The following is a 19994-nucleotide window of genomic DNA, read 5'->3' as shown; positions in this document are numbered from 1 at the left end:
ATATATACACACACACACACACACACACACACACACACACACACTTTTAAAAGACATGTATCTCCAAAATAAACAAAGCTGCCCAGACCTGGTAGCCATAGTCCTTTTGTAATATTAGCTAGTTGAAAGGCTGAGGCAGGAGAATCCACAAGTTCAAGGCCTTGCCCAACCAGAGAGTCCAAAGACAGCCCAGTCAACTTAGTAAGATAAAGCTTCAAAATAAAAAACATGACCTAAGCATGGTGGGTCATTCCTATAATCCCAGCACTCATGAAGCTGAGGCAAGATTGAAAATTGAATTGAAAAAAATACATTTAATGGGCCAGCCAGATGGCTTAGCATGTAAAGGCACTCACTACCAGGTCTTATGACCTGAGTCCAATGCACAGAATCCATATGGCAGAAGGAAAAGAACCAACTCCCAGAAGTTGTCCTCTGACCTCCACTCACACACCACAATATAGACAGAGACATACACATATACAAAATAAGTATTTAGAATTAAAAAAAAAATTAAAGGGGGCAGTGTGGTGATATTGTGTTCCCCAAAATATTATGCACCCTAATAAACTTATCTGGGGTCAGAGAACAGAACAGCCACTAGATATAGAGGTCAGAAAATGGTGGCACACAAGCCTTTAATCCTAGCATTCCAGAGGCAGAGATCCGTCTGAGTTCAAAGCCACACTGGAAACAGCCAGGTGTGGTAACAAGAGCCTTTAATCCCAGGAAGTGATGGCAGGAAGCAGAAAGGTATTTAAGGCGTGAGGACGAGGAACTAGAGCTGGTTAAGCTTTTAGGCTTTTGAGCAGCAGTTCAGCTGAGATTCATTCGAGATGAGGACTCAGAGGCTTCCAGTCTAAGGAAACAGGATCAGCTGAGGAATTGGCAAGGTGAGGTAGCTGTGGCTTGTTCTGCTTCTCTGATCTTCCAGCGTTCACCCCAATACCTGGCTTCAGGTTTGTTCTTATTAATAAGACCTTTTAAGATTTGTGCTACAGGGCAGTGCTGGAGAGAGAACTCAGTTATTAAGAGCACATACTTTTCTTACAGAGAACCTAAGTTTGGGTTCCAATGCCCACATCTGATGGCTCTAACTCCAGCTCCAGGGATTCAATGCCTTCTTCTGATCTCCAAGGATATATGCATTTATGTGCACACACTGACACACAGATAGACACACATATAATTTAAAAAGAAAATAAATTTTTTAAGCTGGGGATATAGCTCAGTGGTGGAATACCTACCTAGCCTAGCATTCGTGAGCCCTAGGTTCAATCTGTAATATCACAAATAACAATAAAATGAATAAATGTAAATAAAACCTTTTGTTTCCAGATTAATCCCAGGGTAATTTCAAAGAACCTAAATATTCCTTTACTATTAATATTATTACTAACATTTTTTTCCTTTATTTTACATGCTGACCACAGCTTCCCCTCCCTCCTCTCCTCCAATCCCCCTACTCTCATCTACCCCACTTCCCCATCCACCCACTCATCTCCATTCAGAAAGAGGCAGGTCTCCCATGGGCTTGAACATAGTATGGCATACCAAGTTGAAGTAGGACCGAGCTCTTCCCCCTATATAAAGGCTGGACAAAGTAACCCAGCATGGGAACAGGTTCCCAAAAGCCAGCTAAGTACCAGGAACAGGTCCTGATCTCACTGCTAGGAGCCTTACAAACAGACCAAGCTACACAACTGTCACACGCATGCAGAGGGCCTAGGTTGGTCTCATGCAGGCTCCCTAACTGTTGGTCCAGAGTTCATGTGCTCCCACAAGCTCAGGTCAGCTATCTCTGTGGGTTCCTAGTCATGACCTTGACTATCACGTCCCCACCCCCCATCATACAATCCCTCTTCCCTTTCTTCAAGAGGACTCCCAGAGCTTAGCCCAATGCTTGGCTTCCACCAGTTACTGGATAAAGGCTCTGTAATGACAATTAGGATAGTCACCAATCTGACAGGAGATGGCCAGTTCAGGCACTCTCTCCACTATTGCTAGGGGTCTTAGCTGGGGTCATCCTTGTAGATTCCTGGGAGTTTACCTGACACCAGGTTTCTCCCTAGCCCTCCGTCCAGCCCCCTAACCAACTCCTGCACCCACCCTGCCCAACCCACTCTCTCAAGTTCCTACCCCCACACTCCCCCCACCTCCAGTTTACCCAGAGTGGAGTTAAGGGGGAAAAAGCACAAGAAGCCAGGTGTGGTGGCTCCACCTACAACACCAGCCCTGAGGAAAGTGAGGCAGAAAGATCAGAGACACACAGTGAGAACCCTGGCAAAGAATTTGAAGTAATAACTTCAGTTAACAATCACAATTAGGGGCTGGAGAGATGGCTCAGAGGTTAAGAGCATTGGCTGCTCTTCCAGAGGTCCTGAGTTCAATTCCCAGCACCCACATGATGGCTCACAACCATCTGTAATGAGATCTGGTGCCCTCTTCTGATGTGCAGGAATACGTACAAGTAGAATACACTGTATACATAATAAATAAATCTTTTTAAAAAATCACAATTAATTCTCAGTTTTACCAGCCTCAGATCTTTTTTTTTCTTTTTTTATTTATGTCATTTAGTCCTATCTCTACCCTCAACAAAATCTCTCCAATATATCCCTGTGTTTGTGTGTCCTTATGCATAAGCATATGCATGTATATGGACATGAGCAAGTCAGTGATATATTAGAGGCCAGAGGCACATATTGGATGCCCTACTCTATCACTTGCTGCCTAATTTCTTCATACACTATCTCTCACTGACCCTGGAGCTTACTGTTTTTCTGCTAATTTTCGTGTCTTCTGCTCTTTGTGCTGGGGTTACAGGTGACTATGGTCACACTTGGTTCTTTTCTTCACATGGGCATTCACTCAGGTCCTCTTATCCATTGAGTCTTCTAATATATCCCTTTATTTTTCCATTCCACCCCTAAGTTCATGCCTCAGTAGTATTCACACTCAAATTTTTCAATTAAGATATAATTACCGGCCGGGCGGTGGTGGCGCACGCCTTTAATCCCAGCACTCGGGAGGCAGAGCCAGGCGGATCTCTGTGAGTTCGAGGCCAGCCTGGGCTACCAAGTGAGTCCCAGGAAAGGCGCAAAGCTACACAGAGAAACCTTGTCTCGAAAAACCAAAAAAAAAAAAAAAAAAAAAGATATAATTACATCATTTCCTCTATTCTCTTTCCTTCCTCTAATTCTTCCTATGCCCACCCCCAATACCTCACTCCCTTACATTCCAGTTTCTTTAAAAGAAACAAAAACAGGGGCTGGAGAGATGGCTCAGAGGTTAAGAGCACTGGCTCTTCTTCCTGAGGTCCTGAGTTCAATTCCCAGCAACCACATGGTGGCTCACAACCATCAATAATGAGATCTGGTGCCCTCTTCTGGCCTGCAGATGTACACGCAGGCAGAACATTGTATACATAATAAATAAATAAATCTTAAAAAAAAAAAAAAAAAAAACAGAAACCAACTTTAACTAGAACTGAACATATGGCATGTGTTTGTAATCCCAGCACTTAGGAGGTTAAAGCAGGAATATTTACTACAAGTTTGAGGTCAGTCTGTGCTACACTGAAAATAGCAGGCCACCAAGGGCTACACAGTGAAGTATCTAAAAAAACGGAAAAAAAAGAAAAAGAAACAAGGGACTGGAGAGGTGGCTCCAGATGTCCACTGGTTGCTCCTCCAGAGGACCCAGGTTTGGTTCCCAGAACCTACATGATGGCTCACAACTATCTGTCACTCTAATTCCAGAGGATCCTACGCCTTCTTCTTACCACAAAGCATATGAGATGCACAGACATACATACAGGCAAAGCACCCATACACATAAAATAAAAACAGTAAGATCTGGTTTTTAAAAAGAAGTAAATTTTAAAATCCTATTAACTCTACTTAACACCTAATAATAACAGTCTATAATTCCAAGTAGATCATGTCACTGCCTAATTTATAAACTTTCAATGGCTCCCAAAAGTTGACAAGATCAAGCCTAAATTCCTCAATGTGACTACTGATGGTGTTCACTGTCAGACTGGTTAATAATCTTACCTCTTGATAGTCCATAACTATATCAGACAGGTCTTCTCCAGCCCACCAATCACACAAAGTTTACCCCAATCTCAGTATCTTTGGTTTGCATTGCCCTATTCTGAAAACCACCCTCTTCGTCCCACTAACTCAAATCTACCACGTAGAACTTGGTCTAACTGCCTTCATGAAGTCCTGGGACTAAACTTCGTAAACTACAGACTTGTTTCCAGATAAATCAGCAGCACAAGAGACTCTACTGTAGTCACTCCACTCAACGGACTTCCAAAGGACATTAGTGTACATTTTCCATAAGGGGAATATGCAGTATTTAAAACTTCCAAAGGACACTAGTGTACATTTTCCATAAGGGGAATTACGCAGTATTTAAAACTGCTTTCCTCTAAGATACCTTTTTCTCTTATCTGCTTTTAATGTTCCATCTTTTACAGTGATATTAGATGCTTCTCATCTTCATGTCCTTATTTGGAAAAATAAGCTCTTGAATGAGGCTGGTTTTTGGGCCACTAGTCTACATACTTTGTTTCAGTTTTTTATACACAGCTCAATACAGTTAAGGAACTGTTTCAAAACTAAACACTGTCTCCCCAGTTAGAATTTTAAGAGCCATGTGTGGCACTTCTTTTGTCTTTTGGTTGTCCTATATTAATGATCCCTGGGTTGAACACAAAACCAGTACTATAAACAACAGATATATGTAAATCCCGGCTTTTAAAATCTGATGTGACACTAACCAAAGCCATAAGTGAAGTCAGTTCAGTGCCCTCATCTTCTCTCCTCCCCTAAACACAAACTCCATGTTTCTAGACTATTCCTGTTACCTCACAAGATCACTAATTGCACTCCATTAACTTTTATTATGACCTAAAAATTTTATCCTTGGTTTCTTTCGAATCTCCTCAGTCTCTCTCCCTGATCCTTTAACTGTCTCACTACGCCCCATCTATGTTTTTTAATCACATTTCTTTTTATATTGGGGACTGAACTTCAGCCATGATATGCACACACTCCACACCCCAGCACCATATCTTGCATGCGGGCGAGTATGTTCATTCCTGAGAAATCTGACCAAGTATGGGCCTCCAGCATGCTAAGCAAGCACTCTACTACTACTAACTGAGCTGCACCCAGTCTCCCTCAAAATTTTTATGGTTACTTTCAAACTGACTTAGAATCTAACCTCAAAAGTGTTAGTTAACCTAGTCATCAATCAAGCATCAAAAGACCCTGAAAATGTCCAATCTTATCAAATTATATTAAGAATATCTCATGTTGCTCTACTGTACAGCTGTGGCAGAAAGTACAAAAATCAAGTTTTTCCAAGCTGGGCAGTGGTGTTGCACACCTTTAATTACAGCACTTGGGGGCAGAGCCAGGTGGATCTCTGTGAGTTCCAGGCCAGCCTGGTCTACAGAGAGTTCCACGCCAGCCAGAGCTACACAGAGAAACTTTGAGTTTGGAGGGGAAAAAAAAAATTCCTGCCAGGTCTGGTGGCTCCCACCTGTAATCGCAACTGCTTGGATCACCAAAGGAGGAGGATCACAAGTTCAAGGCCCTAACCATAACCCTAACCCTAAGTAACATGGTATAGACTAAGCAGGCACATTTATGTATTTAAGAATATGTATGTATTTATGAATGTATGTATGTAACAATAATTAATTTAAAAAAGAGGCCATGAATGTGAAAGAAAGCAAGGAGGAGTATATAGGAGAGTTTGTGGGGAGGAAAGGGAAGAAGAAATGAAGTAATTATAATCTCAAACAATATATACAATTTTTTAAAATCTAAAAATGATATTCTTCCTATCCTAGGGAAGATGACAAAGCGTTGATTGTGTTTATTAGGAAGAAATGATCTTTCATGTACACAGTTGATGTTCTGACTTGTATAGTGGTGTTCAAAGGTATATTTAGGACTCTTGCTGGACACTGACACCCTGGGCAAACTGACCTTTCGAATCTATACAGTGGAAACAATATAATCTATACCAAAGGAGTCACACATAGAAAAAACATTATTGGAGCTGGGCATGGTGACACACACCTTTAATCTCAGCACTCAGAAGGCAGAGGCAGGCGAATCTCTTGAATTCAAGACCAGCCTGATCTACAGAGTGAGTTCCAGGACAGCCAGGGATACATAGAGAAACTTGTCTTGAAAAACAAACAAACAAGATTTGACCATCAGTAGACTATAATGTTTCTTTTTTATTTTTGTTTGAGAAAAGTTCTCCCTATATAGCCCAGTCTAGCCTCTAACTCACAAACCACCTGCCTTAGCCTCCGATTGGGATTACAGTCCTATGCCACTAAACTCTCTTAAAGCAGAAATTTCTATTTATCACTCAATTATAAAATGTCTACTAGGCTACTCCGCACTCAAACTGACTCAAAGAATGTACACACTATTACACCTTTAATACAGAAAAGAGTAACTACCAAGAAAGTTTACCAACATTCTCTAGCTTTAAGATTCATTGACTTTTATGTGCATTGGTGTTTTGTCTGCACTTATGTCTGTGTGAGGGTGCCAGGTCCCCTATAAATGGAGTTACAGACAGTTGTGAGCTGCCACGTGGGTACTGGGGTAAGTACCCAGGTCCTCTGGAAGAACAGCCAGTGCTCTCAAACAGTGAGCCATCTCCCCAGCCTCCTGGATTTGAACAGATCTGACTAGTTGAAGATTTTCTTTCTCTTTTGGGAGGGAGTCGGGATGGGGTATATATTTGTTCATGTGGGTATGTGCAAATGTTTGTGCAAGTGGAGGCCAGAGGTCAGCACTGTCTTTCCTCAATTGCTCATCTTTCTTTTTGGAGAGAGTCTCACTATGACTATGTAGCTCTTAGCTGATCTGGAATTCAGTACACAAACCAAGCTGACCTTAATCTCACAGAGATTAGCTTGCCTCTGCCTCCCAAGTACTAGGATTTTTTTTAATGGTATGTATGTATCACATGCCCAGCTCACTTCATTATTTTGAGACAGGGTCTCTCACTAAATCTGCAGCTCATCAATCAGCTGTCCAACAAGCTTCAGGGATCCACCTATCTCTATCACCCCTGTGCTGGGCTTTTACACTGGTGTTGGCAATACAACCTCAAATCCTTACGCTTGCATGGCAGGCAGTTTACCAACGAAGCTATCTCTTCAACTCCTATTTTGTTTTTTGTTTTAGCTGTGTATGTGAGTTCTTGTGTGTGAGTATGGATATACACATGCCACAGCATGTATGTAGAGGTCAGAGGGTAACCTTGAGTGTTAAGACCTCACTTTCTACCTTGTTCAAGGTCTCATTTGCTCCTACAGAATCCATGCTGGCTGACCTGAGAGCAGCCAGGGATTCTCCTATCTCTGCCTCCTATCTTGTTGTAGGAGCACTGGAAATTACACATGCACGTTATCATGCCAGGCTTTGTATAGGTTCTGGGGATCTGAACCCAGGTCCTCAAGCTTGTGCGACAAGTGCTTTACCCATTGAGACCTCTCCTAGCTCTATTTTTGTTTGTTTGCTTGCTTGATTGATTGAGACATGGCCTCACCATACAGCCCAAGCTAGCCTTTAAGTCATGATCTCCATTTCAGCCTCCACCCCAATCTCAGTTTTGAGATTACAGGCACGTGTCACAATATCCAAGAATTCAGAATTTTCATTATCAACAGGACCAATAAAATACTTTCAAGATGGGGACAGTGGCACACACCTTTAATCCCAGCACCTGGGAGATAGAGGCAAATGATCTCTGTGAGTTTGAGGCCAGCCTGGTCTACACAGTGAGTTCCAGGACAGTCAGGGCTACACAGAGAAAACCTGTCTTGAAAAACCAAAGAGTAATAATAATCCCAATGGGATACTACCTGGTATCTCATTTCAGTTATCTAATCAGACTGTCTTATATAAGCACAGACCAAGCACCTTTCCCAGTAGAAAACTCCACTTTGGGATATAATCATTAAATATTTATGAAACACTTACTCCATGTCATACTGTGCTAGGTATTAGGGATACATACACTCGAGAACAAAACTTCTTTGCTCCTATAGAGTGTAGTAGGAAGACAGATAATAATCATGCAAGCAGGTGTATCATTATAAATCATAATAGGTCCAGTGAAAAAAAGCAACAGAAGCCAATGATAGGGAATAACGGGAAAGGACTAGCAAGACAGGGTTATGAGAAGGATCTCTGATACTCAACATAAGCTCAGGTACTTGGGAGGCAGAGCAGGTGGATCTGTGAGTTTGATGCCAGCAAAGAAAGTTCCAGGACATCCAGAGTTACAGGGTGAAACCTTGGGGGGAGGGGGGGGACGCCATGACACAACTCTTCCAGAGAATAGAGGGGATGAAGTCCATATAATAATAATTTAAAGAGATAAAAATAATTGCTGCTGGATAATCATGAGGACCAGAGTTCGGATCCCAGCACTAACTTAAAAAGGTTTCACAAATGCCTGAAACTCCAGCTCCAAGAGACCAACACCTTCTTTTGGCCTTTGTACAATTCATATGGACACACACACAATTTTCTTTCTTAAACACATACAAAGATAAACAAATCTTTAAAAAGAGAAGTGGAAGGTCAGCCTGGTTGACAGAGTAAGTTTAAGTTTAAAGCTAGGCAACTTAAACACTGTCTCAAAATACAGGTGATGTCATGTTCAATCCCTAGTACCACAAACACAACAAAAAAAAAAAAAAAGGTATGGTAGGTTTTTAAAATTTTATGCAAGTTTTTAATAACACACACTTAAAATATGACTTGGTCAGGGCATGGTGGTACATGTCTGTAGTTCTATAATTCTAGTACTCAGGCAACTAAAGCAGAAGGATAGTCATGAGTTCAAGGCCAGTCTGGGATACATAGCAAGTTCAAGGCCAGTCTGGTCTGCAAAGCAGGGGGCGAGGGGGAGATTGGCAGAGCACTTACCTAGCATATTCAAGACCCTGACCTCAATTCTCTGCAACACACACACTAAGTATTTCTTCAGCTACAGAGTGAGTCTGAGGCCTGGGCTATATGAGACAGCCTGAAAACTCAGATAAATAAAACTGTCCAGATAAAACAGAAAGAGAGGGGCACAGGCCAAATATGAAGTTCTTGAATAATAAAGTGATGGAAACTTTGGATCACATATAAAGGAGAAGAGTGGCCCAAACAGTAAATGAATACAAAATACTATACTTAAAAAGAATAAATGCTGAGTATGGGAAAGGAAATGTGCAATAAAAGATGAGCATTCTTTAGCATTGAGGAGGCATCTCTAGGAACTAAGAGAACAGATGAGGACAGCAGCAGCATGCCTACTACATTGCAGCTCAAATTTTGACATGGTGTGTTCAAGTTTATTCTTTTAAGATATCCCCCCATATACCAGAGTGTAATGAATAAAGCTTCAACCTGCCTGACCTCAAATATATAGTCTGCCCCTCACAGGGTCTGGCAGTAACTGCTCTGAGCTCAGCTCCCTCGTGTATAAAATGAGGATAATAACTACTTCACAACTATGAAGTAAGCTACTATAATTTTCTCCCTACAGTCACCCAAAATGTTGAGTAGTCTGGAGGGTATTTTAATTTAATTATTATTTCCTAATAGTATATACAGAGAGAGTCAACAGCTGATATTAACAAAAGTTTCTATTCTCAGAGAAATTTGCAGATGAGAATGGAGAATTGTACAACAGAAACAAAATGAGAGAGAAAAAGGAAAATAATGAAGTAGAAATGTGGTTTCTTCTAGATTCTAGAAGCTCTGCAAGGAAGGTTTTGGCATTTCCTAATACAGAGAGACTTAAGCTAAAGCAACTTGAGTCAATTCAGTGACTCAAGAAAGTATAAGGGAAAAAAAAATCAGCAGATATCTTCCTAGCAAGCCATAGTTTCTACCCAGTATATCGTCCCCTTTGTGTAAGGTTGGCTAAAATAAATCAGAGATCAACATTAAAGATAAATTGGTTACAGGTGGAAAGGTGAGACTTTCAACCATTTCACAGCATCCCTACACTTAAGTATTATGTAAACATGTTATGTTAACTTAACATTTTAAGCATTTATTATGTATACAAGCTACACTTCAAAGAGTTTTACTCTTAATAAAACTTTAAATAGTATTAATTTTAGCAAAAATATATCCGTGGGCCTAGAAGTAACTAAAATCTACTTCCTCTCTTATGTGCACCATTAAATATTTAAGATTTCATTATTTCCTACCAAGTTGGCATACGGACTCCCTAGTATTCATTCTGATCTCATAGTATAAAATCTAAGCACAGAGCCGGGCGGTGGTGGCGCACGCCTTGAATCCCAGCACTCGGGAGGCAGAGGCAGGTGGATCTTTGTGAGTTCAAGGCCAGCCTGGTCTACAGAGTGAGATCCAGAAAAGACGAAAAGCTACAGAGAAACCTTGCCTCGGAAATAAATTAATTAATTAATTTTAAAAAAAAATCTAAGCACAGAAACCTCCTAATCTTCCTTGGGATCAATCTGTTATCAATTCCTTAAAGAAAAGTTTAAAAGAATAAAGGTAGTAGTAGTGACTTCACAATTATACAACACTATACCTTTGTCAAAGCTCAAACTATATACCTAACATTGGTCAATTATATCACATATAAATTATATATCAATAATATATAATATACTCATTCAGCAAATAAATTTACTGAGTGTCTATTATGTGCGTCAAATTTTATAACAAATCCTTCAAGTTGGATTATCTGAGTCCTACAAGTAGCATGCTTTACTTAGTCGGTACTGTCTCAAAACTGTTACATGAAAATCTTTCAATTTCTGGATCCTGAAGTCACCTTAATGGTGGCCTCTACTGCAGAATCATTACACCTTTCTACCAGCTTCTGTTATACAGATGAAATGTATAACCAACTTAGGCAATCACTGTTTTAATACAAATGTTTCCAACATAAGCAAAGTATTAAGTACCTACTGTATACAGTACATACTTTTATGTAGCCTTTGTATCAAGGCCTCCAGAGCATACTGACATCACTCTAGGGTCCAACTGTGACCCAATGGGCTGACTCAAAGATCTAGAAATTAAGTTTCTTGTTTCCCAAGGCAGCATAGAATTGGAAGTATGGAACAAATAGACTTGGTTTCAAATTCCAGAGCCACTTCTTACTGGTTATATGCATGAGCTTGGAACAGTCACTTGTACATTCTGATCTTCACTTTTTTCAACTAGCACTTCACAGACTTATGAGACTATATAATATACTTGCCACCTAGCAATATTATTGAGTAGCAACTCAACATTATTTGTTCCCTTTCTGGATCTTCAGGCTTAAAAAAAAAATCATGAAGGCTAATTAACAATCCACGTTATAGGAGCTAGATAGAGGGGAAACGTTTAAGAGCCCTTCTTGCTCTTCCAGTAGACCAAAGTTCAGCTTCCAGCACACGTCAGGCAGCTCGGAACCATAACTGCCTAGAACTCCAACTCCAGGGGGATCTGGCCTTAGACAGCACCTGAACTCATGTGAACATTCCCATACACAGGCACACAATTAAAAATAAATCTTTTAAAAATCCTTGTTATTAATGAATTGTCGCTGTGAACCTACACTTCCTGCCTTCAGAGTCCAATCCATCCCTTACCCATCCCACTATTTCTAGTTTTTCAAACTTTAGTTGCTATGTTTAGAAAAGTGATTTAATTTTAGAAACCTGGAAAATTCTTCTGAGTAAATTGAGCAAAACCTTAATCTGCCCCAAGGGGAAATTCTGTGCAAAACAATTATTTCTAACAAGAGAAGAATTTTCTATGGGGGTTACAGAATTTAACCACACAAATGCCACCAAAACTGCACACAAAATGACAGAAGGCAATCTGGAACATACTGCACAGATTTTCCAAAAGGAAATATCCTCCCCTCATCTGGGGTTGCTAAATCTTCCTAGGTGATCTGAATTCTTCCCGGCCCTGTCACTAGTCCAGATCCTTAAGCCAGAACCACAGCAGTTGGTAAAACGAAATACCCTGAACAAACCCCACTTCTCAAAAATTATCCCCCAAACGGCAGTGAGGTCCAGGGAGTATTTTCTCCTCAATGGTCAGAAAAGCCACCACGAGGCGCTCAGAAGCACAATCCTTTCCCCCAAGGTCATTCAAGTCAGTGAAGGTGCGACGGAGAATCTGCAAGCTCCCCGGTAAAGAACACTGCGGAGATTTTTTTTTTTTTTTTTTTTTTTTTGAGGTGTGTGAAGGGGGATGGGGGGTTGCCTGCTCTCTTCCCGTCTCCCACCCCGAAGTGTGAGCACCCGCCTCGGCATTTCCGAAACAAGCCACAACAAGCTCTGCAGTGTTAGGAAAGGGGCTGACGCGATGAAGAAACAGATGCTCCAAAGCAAGATGGGTCTTTCTCGGCCGGCGGAGGCTCCTGCGAGGTAATTAGCAGAAACCGCAGGCACCTCGGAGAGGTCCCCACTGGGCTGCGGAACCCCCCCAGCCCCGCCGTGCCGTGCCCGGGACGCCGGCTTCCCCTCGCTCGTCGCCTCGGCAGCCGCAGGCCAAAAGCGGCTCCCGAAACCGCACTTCATTCCTGCGCTTCGGGAAGCCATGGCTCCCTTCCCCGCCGGGCCGCGCGCGGGGCGGGGTGCGCGCTGCGGAAAGTTCACCGCGGCGGCGGGAGGGGGCCGGCGGCTGCCCGAGTGCCCCTGCAGATTCCACCATTAATTAGTCCTCGGGACTGTCGACTGGCAACTTAAACAAAGCGAATGCCTCGAATTCCTTCCCGGGCCGCGGCGGTCTGGCCGCGAGACGGAGCAGCGCGCCGGCGGGAGCCGCGCGGGCCGCAGCCCCGGCCGACAGCTGCGGACGCCCCGGGGCCGCCGCGGGCCTCTCTCCGCGTCCCCCGCGCGCCGCGTCCCGCACACCGGCCGCGGCCCTTCCTGTCCGCTCACTTCCTTCCTCCCCGCCCGCCGCCCCGCGGAGCCCGGCTCGGACCCCGACGCCTCCCGGGCCGCCGCCGCCGCGGCCGCGCTCGCCCTCACCCGGCGTCTCCTCAGTCTCCTCAGAAACGTCCCTCCCCCTCCTCCTCCGGAGGAAAAAAAAAAAAATCTCTGAGTCTCTCCCTCCAACTCCGGCCACACTCTCCCGGGCTGGCCCACCGGAGACCTCCCCTTCCCGGCTCCGCTTCCAGAAGCCGCGCGCACTCCCTGCCGCCCCGGGACACCCCGGCCGAGCCCCCCCCCCCCCCGGCACACAAGCCGAGCCCTCGGGCCACCCGCCGGGCCGCGCTCCCGCCGCCGCCTCACCTCTGCCGCTCCGGCCCGCGGTCCCGCCGCCGAAGGATCCGGCGCTTCGCTCCCAGCAGCCGGCGCCTGCTCAGGCTCCCCCAGACTGACAATGAGGGGCGGGGCCTCGTGTGGCGTCAGCGTTCCGGGGGCGTGACTGAGTCGAGGCCACGCCCCTTGGGCCTTTCTTTTGCCCTCCCACTTCCAAACCTAGGGTTTGAACCCAGCCAAGTTTTCATTGCCTTCCTAGCTAGGTGCTGGGCTCCGACGGTAACCTGACTTGGAAGGCAAGACTGAATTCAAAAGGGATGCCTCTCAGAGACGTTGGGAGGGTGCAGTGAGATCATCCGTGCACAGCGATTAGCCCAGGGCCCCAAATGGAGTAATCGCTCAACAAACACCACTGTTATTTAGCGAGTGTGGAGAAGGAACTGGGCGTGGCTCGGAGGTCATGAGTTCTAGTCCCACTAACTCCACGTTCATTCCTCTTGTGCTGCCAGGAAAGTCCTTTCCTATCTATATTCCCTGTTTTCAAACAGGAATCGGCAGTGGCCAGATAGTCTCAAATAGTTCCACCAACGCCTTCTATGTGCAAAGTACTAGGGCCCAGAGAAAGGCGAAAGGACTTTGAAGGTAGCCCAGGACCCACACCCAGCAGAGTACAGGCCACAGTCAGAGACATTTCTCTGTGAATGCCCTCCCACGCGCTGGCACCCAGCAGCCTGCACAAGCCGGGACACAGATGGGCTAAAGGCTGCTTCCTCTCTGACTGCAGCAGTATGGTTGGTCTCTGGAGACGCCTCTTGTGTAAGCTCTTTATTGCCTGTGGAACAAAGGCCAAATCCGTGGCCTGGTATGCTCACTTCCTACCTTCATACACACACTCTCTAAAGTTTACCCAAACTTCCCTCGGCACACCCACTGCTTTCCCACACCTGGCCTTTTGCTCATGCTCTGTCCTCGTCCCCCTCATCTCATGTGTGTGTCCTCCTAGTTTCCCCTAGGCAAAGCCAAGCCTCTAGGCTCTCGGTACCTGATGACATTGACTTGCGCTCTCACGGGGCCATGGACACATCATAACTTGTATCCGGTTGACCTCCGGCTGGGTGTGGTGGTGGCACATGCCTACAATCCCAACACTCAGGAGGCACGTGCATTACCAGTTTGAGACCAGCTGGCTAAGACTAAGAGAACATGCCTTTTAAAAAATAATGCCAGGCATGGCCATGCACACCGGTAGACAAATGCTAAAGAGGACGGGCCAGCCTGGACTACCCTTCGGGGCTAGGGATAGAGCTCAGTTGGTAGAGTATTGGTCTAGTATGCACAGTGCTCTGGCTTTAAGCACCAGCACTGCATCAACTGATGTGGTAGCACACTCCTGTAATTCCAGCACTCAGGAGGCAGAGACAGGAAAGTCAGAAATTCAAACGCACAGCCAGGCAGAGTGGCTGGCACACGCCTTAAATTCCAGCACTCGGGAGACAGAGGCAAGTGGATCTCTGTGAGTTCGAGGCCAGCCTCATCTATATAGTGAGAGGACAGCCAGAGCTACATAGTGAAACCCTATCTAAAAAAAAAAAAAAAAGGTCCCGTGTTTAGAGCATTTTGCAGAGGATCCAGGTTCAGTTCCCAGCACCACCCACAAGGCAGCTCACAACAATCTGTAACTCCAGTTCCAGGGGATCTAATGCCCTTTTCTGGCCTTGGCAGGCACCAGGCACATACACGGTACACATACAAACATGTAAGCAAAACACTCATCCACATAAAAAAATTAATAAATAAAAATAAAATTTTTTGGTTGTTTTTGTTTCTGTTTTTGTTTTGTTTTGTTTTGTTTTTTTGAGACAGGGTTTCTCTGTGTAGTGCTGGCTGTCCTAAAACTTGATCTGTAGACCAGGCTGGCCTTGAACTCAGATCTGCCTCTGCCTCTAGAGTGCTGGGATTTAAAATAATAAAATTTTTTAAAAGAAAATTAAGGTCATCCTCAGCAACACAGTGAGTTTGATGTCATTCTGGGCTACATAACACCTTGACTTTAAATAAATACATTTTCCATTTGTTTCTTAGTTATTTCTGGGCATGAGACCCCACACATGTTTGTGGAACTCAACTTGTGATGCCACAAACCCATTTCCCAATTCATAGGAGTTCACTAAGCCTCAGTTCCTTATCTGTGAAATGAGAATAATCATATGGTCCTTGTGTTATTTGTTTAATCTTTATTTGGCAAATTAGCTCAGTGGTAGAGCACTGGTCTAGCAAGCGCAAAATCCTGGGTTCAGTTCCCAGCACCAAAAGATTAATTAATTAATTAAATGTGATAAGTCAAGCAGAGTGATACATGCCCATAATTTCAACACTTAGGAAGGATTGTGAGTTTGTGTCTATCTTGGGTCACACAGTGAGATACTGCTTCAAAAAATAAGTAAGCAAAATAAATATGATATTTTATAGAAAGCACCAGGCACAAACAGTGTAGTTATCATTCTTATTTTCAAAATTACCACCATCAGTGATATTTCTAACATCACATAGCATTCTTGTGATGATGCACCCAGTCACCAGGATGGTGACTGTAATCCCAGGAGTTCAAGGCCAGATTGGGCCATAAGACATTGTTAAGATTCTGTCTGAAAAAAAAAAGGGGGGGGGGGAATCCACCCAGTCATTTCATAGGGGAAGACCTCAAAGGTTAGACATAAGGAAGAGGTTTACTGAAATTACCCACCAGAACAGGAACCAGTTCCCCAGTCTCCAGACCCCAGGTGGATTCTGCAGGCCCCAGGGCATCAGTCTTGGCACACCTCCCAGCTGACAGCTGCAAGTTCTCTCTGCAGGTTCTTGCAGCAGAGTGACCTGTTTCTGCTCTGTGCCTCCTCACAGAGAGATGGATATGTGTTAGGCTGCCCTTGGCTGCCCCATGGTCTTCCAAAAGAACCACAGCAAGGCACTGGGCATTTCCAGAACACCAGACTGTGGGAAGAGGGGAAGGGCTTTGGACTTCTGATTAATTTCCTGTGTTGCAGATAGGCAAATAGTTGTCCTGAAATGCCTGGGCTAGTCCCCAAGGGCCCCTAAAAATTGTGGTTTATTTTTAGAACTAGGAGCTTCAAGAATGCTACTTCCCATGAAAACTAAGCATGATCACAGGATTGCTTCAGATACAAAGGGCCTTTCCTAAGTCCCTCTATCTGCTAAAATGCTGGCTTAAGATACTGCTAACATTCAGCAGGGAGAACCAAGCAGTACAGGGAAGGGTCTGCAGGCCTCTGAAGTGTGCAAGGCCCCATCAATCACTAACTCATTCAAGGCAAAAGCTTTGGAACAGGACAGTTCAGGAGTTAAATTACTCCACCAGTTATCAGTTATGAAACCTCAGACTTCCAAATCTCTGAACCTCAGTTTCTCATCTCCAAAATGAGATGGCTGTTGTGGATTGAATGAAATAGTGTGTGGAAGAACTCAGTTAAAACCTTGGCACTCAGTTCATGAGAGAGAGAGAGAGAGAGAGAGAGAGAGAGAGAGAGAGAGAGAGAGAGAGAGAGCACTCAGGAGTGTTAGTGGGAACTGAACACAGGGCTTCATGCATGCTAAGCAAGTGCTCTGCTATTGAACTACATCCCTAATCTGCTGCTACTATTTCACACTCTTCCTCCCAATAAGTCCCCCATGTATTGGCTTCCAGGCTGGAAGGACTCAACAACAGTCCTGCCCTCCAGGAGCCCTTAGTAAAAGGAACAGGGTGGGTTTGCATGAATAGACAGGGGCAAGTGTCTGCTGAGTGTTCTTAACTGCAAATGGCAAGTTACAGCAGCGCAGGTGTACTCGAGGTCTGTGCTTTGTAGTATGTGCTTAGTCTACGTATAGGGAAAATCCAGAGGCAAGAAGAAAACGTGAAGAGGGCCTTCACCTTTTTTTTTTTTTATTTTATTACTTTTGTTTTTTTTTCTGTGTGTGTATATATATAGGAACTTAAAAAAAAAAAAAACGACGAAATGCTAAAAGGGAGGCAAGTGAGTGAAACACAGCTGCAAACACATCCCCAGAGGGGCTCTGTGCCAGCTGTGAATAGAGCCATAGAAAGTCTCAAAGGTAGCTGGGTGTGGTATCACATGCCTAGAATCCCAGCACTCCAGAGGCAGAGGCAGGAGGATCAACTCAAAGCCAGCCTGGGCTACATAAGACCCCTTTTCTAAAATAAAAATAAATAAATAAAAGGTTCTACAAATCCCATCTCATTTTCTGTGGGGTCCTAGTAAATGTTTCTAAAGATAGAATTCTTTGCCCAAGACCCAGGATCCCAGCAACCATATATTCATTCATTCAAAGTAAGAGCTTCATCCCAGAGAAACACTGAGATTTGAATTTTAGGAGCTGGGGCTACAAGTCCATATGCACATACACGCTGAGCCTTCTTAAGGCCTGAGATTTGATGCATAACAGGCATACAAGTGTTTGGGGCCCGGTGTGCACAAATCCTCAGCTATACCATTTACCAACTCCAATCTTTACTCAGTCCACCAGTTCAAATACTAGTCTCATCTGGAATCATCCTCACAGACACAGCTAGGAAAGATCTGGCCATCCAGTACCCCAGACACACTGACACATAGAAATTAGCCCTCACACAGTGGGATGTCCCTCCTCCCTCCCAAAGAAGAGCAAGCTGTCGGCTCTTGTGTCTTGTGTGCCTACACTTGCACTTTCATTTTCCCCCAATGATATCTTCCTGCAATTTAATTTTTTTTACAAGCAGCACGTATTACTTTGTCATCAGAAAATAAGGCAGTAAAAGCATATATAAAAAGTATGCTAGCCAAGCTACAGTTGGCTCACCTTTGTTGGTTTGCAAACAGTAAATTATAACGCAATAATGAATGAGACCGGGAGCAAAGTCTCATAGGAATCATGGAAAGTGAGAGTCGGGAGGAACAAAATCACCCTCCACCTGGCTGCTAGCCTTCAAATGGCATGGTTTTATGTCCCTCATGTTCCCGGGCTCCCAGCACTACAACCATTTCACTCATTCATTCTACAAGCACCTATGACCCCTTTCGCACAAACTAAGAACCATGGTGAGTGATGAGTGCTCTGCACCAACTGTTTCATAAGGTTATAGGAAGTCTTTATTGCTCTTTCTAAATTAGGAAAACAAGGCTTAGAGGTAAAGCAAGTCAGACAGGCAAAGTTACTTACCTAAAATCACACGTTTACTTGGACCTAAACCAAGAGTGGTGCAAAATCAACGGCTGGGTCCTTGGGGCTGAGGACATAGCTCAATGGTAGATAGCTTGTCTAGTGGGCACAAGGTTTTGGAGTCCATCCTCAGCACAGCTCTCCGCCTCCATACAGGAGGAGAGCTTGAAAAAGTCACTAAATTTCTCATCAATTCCCCCACCTCCTTAGGATAAAAACATACAATGACACCTTATGCAAATTAAGTACTTTGTATGTTGTAGTGGAAAAGAAATCCATTATCCCAGGCCTCTAGGGACTGGGTGTCACTCATCTCTGCTCTCCTGCTTGCTCTCCTCCATTAGTGTTTATCTCCAGGGCTGTTTAACCCCTGTTAGCACATACTTAGGACCATCTTCCTTGCACAAACCCGCTTCATTCTTCTCCCCAACCCAGTCTGGGACCTCCTTGAAGACAGGAACGATGCTGATTCATTCCTGGTGCTTTTCTACCCTTAATGCAGCATCTGGCACGCATCTCTCATTCCTTCACTCCTTTATTTATTTCACAACAAATGGCTGAGTGTTTAATGTGTCAATGCTACACAGTCTGCCTTTAGCAAAGGTTCCTATCTTCCTGAACTTTGGGACTTCTGAGGTGGAGAGATAGGGCATCGAATACAACTGTTTAATGATATTAGCACTAAGTGTCACGAGGAATCAGGCCATGGGCTATGAGAGATCGAGGGATACCGAGTAGGGACCTAACAGAGTCTCGGAGAGTTGGAAGACTCCTTTAAGAGGACATGGCCTGGACTCGCAGAGAAGTTCACACAGCTGGTAAGGGGAAAAGCTGGGACTTAAGCTCGAGAATGACCGATTCCAATGACCATGCTATCCTAGAAAAGCACCGCCCTTTTATGTCCTCCATCTTTTTCTTCCTTGTAATTGGTGAAAAGGAATCGCGGTCTGCCCATCACAGTAGCCTCTAGGTCCGGAACTGTTTTTGAGGTCTTCACCATCAAGAAACTAAATCTCCGGGCGCCAAGAACAAAGTTAAGGCTCAAAAAGACACCCGGGGTCTAACGCCAGCGGGTCGAGCAATTTCCTAGCAGTGCTGTGGACCACTCACCTACACACCCTCAGCATGTCGCCCCCTCCAAGAGAACTCTGGCCAGGAGCCCTCCCTCCCTGCGCCCCGGCAGGCGCAGTGGCGCCCGCAGGATCCCGGCCACGCGGCTGCCGCACTGGCGCAGGGCTGGGGCTGCGGCAGGGGCGCGCAGCGGCGGTGACAGCTCGCTGCAGCTTGGGACGCCGCGATGCTGCAGCTCCGGCTTTTCCCACCCACGGGCAGGGCGTTCCCGCCAGCCCGCTTCCTGCAGCCGAAGGCCGGGGCGGAGGGCCCCGGGGCCTGGCAGGCCGGGTTCCTGGCTTTCTCTGCGTTTCCTGAGCCGGACGACCGGGGGATGGGACCCGCGGCGCAAAGCTCCTTCCCCGGAACG

At 44.7% G+C, this 19994-nt stretch overlaps 1 protein-coding gene across 3 annotated transcripts in view; it reads right to left on the bottom strand.

Moving 5' to 3' along the window:
- The window catches only part of Luzp1 (leucine zipper protein 1), a 78430-nt gene extending 64758 nt beyond the window's left edge, over nt 1-13672 (bottom strand). For 2 of the 3 annotated variants that reach the window (XR_009377694.1, XM_059255208.1), the window contains exon 1: nt 13334-13671. The gene's annotated coding sequence lies outside the window, so the exon portion shown is untranslated. Of the gene's footprint in view, nt 1-13333 lie in introns of all 3 variants that reach the window. The other variant, XM_059255209.1, reaches the window with a different exon arrangement.
- Between the last annotated feature and the right edge of the window lie 6322 nt (nt 13673-19994).

This window comes from Peromyscus eremicus, chromosome 2 (genome assembly GCF_949786415.1).
Source record: "Peromyscus eremicus chromosome 2, PerEre_H2_v1, whole genome shotgun sequence".
Taxonomy (NCBI): Eukaryota; Metazoa; Chordata; class Mammalia; order Rodentia; family Cricetidae; genus Peromyscus; species Peromyscus eremicus.
Note: the sequence above shows the minus strand (reverse complement) of the source record. Positions and strands in the feature narration are given on the sequence as shown.